Source organism: Athene cunicularia (genome assembly GCF_003259725.1).
Source record: "Athene cunicularia isolate RWA chromosome 1 unlocalized genomic scaffold, athCun1 chr1_part1, whole genome shotgun sequence".
Lineage (NCBI taxonomy): Eukaryota > Metazoa > Chordata > Aves > Strigiformes > Strigidae > Athene > Athene cunicularia.
Genome location: NW_020799091.1, coordinates 72,812,766 through 72,815,450, shown reverse-complemented (window position 1 = coordinate 72,815,450; position 2,685 = coordinate 72,812,766).

The window sequence follows — 2,685 nt, the reverse complement described above, 5'->3', positions numbered from 1 at the left end:
TAAATACATAGACAGAAAAGCAGAGAAGTCCAGAACAAAAATATCAAAAAAAGGTCTCTGCAGTTCAGAGCTCTTAACTGCTGTTTTGCTTTTGTTCAAAATACCTCAGATACTTGAAAAAGTCAACAGTTTCATAACCAACCTTGGACAAGCTAATCTTTGACTAGCACAGTCAGCCAAGACAGAAACTTTTCTGATAACTGCTCGTGTCATTGATCTTCACCTCGGTCAGCTCGCTGCAGCCTCACACTTGTTCTGCCTGACTCTTGCAGGGCTGCTGTGGAGCAGTTAATAATGATTTCTTGTCAAACTTCTCCAACTGTGGTAGCTTATGTGATGTGGTTTAGCTTTTCACATGTTTCTTTGTATTGACATTTAGACCAGAAGAATTAACATAAAGGTAAATGAAAACATGTATTTCAACAGCTTCATGGTTTTGTCTTTTAAATAAACAAAATCATTCTTTGTTACGTAAGTTTATCAGAATAACAAATTTAGTAATTACCCCTCCTTACAAATAATAATCAAGAAGTCACATCTCATTTTCTTCACATAAAAAAATCTTTTAGCAATCTCCATTATTGGACAGTGTCTGAACTTTCATGCAAAAGAATCTGTAGAAATTCCACATATTTCTTTCATTTAATTATTTATTTAACTTTCAAAAAGTCTGTTGTGCAAATGAGAGGAGCAGTATACAAGCAGAATTCAACTAAGGGAGGCAAGTCATGCCTATCTTACTCTTTAAGTTAATGGGATGCCACACGTAAGAAAGATGAGTTATGTTGCATGGATCTCTACAGGCTCTACAGGTGACTGCAGACAGATCTGTGTTCTGTTATTGTCTGTCACACAAGAGCAGAAGGTGTTCTGTCTTGTCAAGTTTGTTCTTTATACCTATGCACATGTTGGGCTGGAATCACAACTTCATTGCTTTGTTTCTATGCCAGTGAAACTATACTGGAAGACAGAATAAAATGAGAAAATGAAGCAAATTAGGCATGCTGATTTGAGATGGAACACTTTGCATGATTGTCTTACTCCTCTGGAGCATCTGAATTAGTTTATCCAACTTGCTTATATCCCACAGAAAGCAAGGCATAGTATAGAAAGATGATTCTGGATAAGAAATGTGACTCAAGTTCTAGGATCTTCTATACAATTATAATTTCCTTTTCTTCGTTTAGTATTGCAGTCACATTGAATATGTACACATATAAGGATATACAGTTATGTTAAACTTGCAGGCATTAAGTGAGGGATGTCATTTTTTTCCAAGAGGAGTAACTCCACATCTTTGTCCTATGTATGCCAGGAAACATATGTTTCTGTCACTTGATGAGATCCTTGTCCTTTTATTCAGTCAAAAAATACATTAGTATCATATGAAAGATATCCTGATTTTCATTTCTGTAGTATCTTCCAAGCCTCCTTGCTTGCAAGGAGCAGTGTTACAGTTCACAGGCCTGAAAAAAGAGCAGTGTTCCACCAAGCTCTATGACAAGCACAGACTATTCCTTTCTGGTTCACACAGGCCGTTTTTTCCTAGTTGGCTCTCCAGCTATCCCAGAAATATTTCCAGTATTACAGATTTGCAGAGGACAGCTGTCTACATTCAACAGCTGCATTTAATTTAAGCATTTTATTTCCATTTTCAATTCAGTAACATTTCCTTAGGTTCTCAGTATTTTTTAATTATTTGAGCAAAAATGTCTTTCAAAATAAATTTTCAATTCTGCTCTCAGGTCACTGCCACCCATACAAAAATCTAATTTCAAAATTTAAATCCTGATAATGTACAGCCTGTTAGGTAATGGTGACAAAAAGGTGATCCCTGTGCACTGTGACAGGAGCAGGAAGCCTGAGGGTGGGGGGAGCCCCAACAGCCCCACCACGCAAGAAGAGCCCCCCTGCCCCAGCCCCTCCTGGTGCCACAGGAGCTCTGTCTAAGGGCTGCTCCTGGAGGGGTCCACATTGCATATAGGTAGGTAGGTAGGTAGGTGTATACATATATATATATATATTCCACTAACAGGCCTTCATCCTGATCAGCCAGGGAGGGGAAGAGGAAGAAACCTTTTGTGTCTGTGTGAGCGCCGAGCGTGCCTGCCCGTGTTGCTCCATGTGGTTTGCTGTGCACCCATGTACGTGTGTGGTACAGCGTGTGCGCGTGTGCCTGCTGGCAGCTCACGCTCAGCCACTGGCAACTCAGGCCCAGCCTGGCTGCTGGCAGCCCCTGGGAGCACAACGCTTGGGCAGCCCGGCCTCCCTTGTGCTGCCAGATCCGCAACCCCTAACACAACCCATGAGGCAGCCGCTCTGTGAGACAGATGTCAACAGCCCCGCTTATTCAATGCAAACCGCTATGTTAATAACGGGATATCATTTTGAATGCTAGAGTACGTATTATGCTTTCTTACTAGCCAACCGAGGAAACACATACCATCACGTTATTCACAAGCTACAGGGAATAAAATCAGTTATGCTGAACTTTTTCTACTTGCTTAAAAGGTCAAATAGCGGATAGCTGAGATTTGCATCACATCAGATGATGGTAACAGTTCCTTCGGACTGAAAAGAAAGAATGATACTGCCTCTCAGGCAAGCATTTCATTCCGGAATTACTGGAGCGGGGGGGGCGGGGTTGTTAAACGTGGCTCCTATGTCGCGACACCCGCCTTGTTT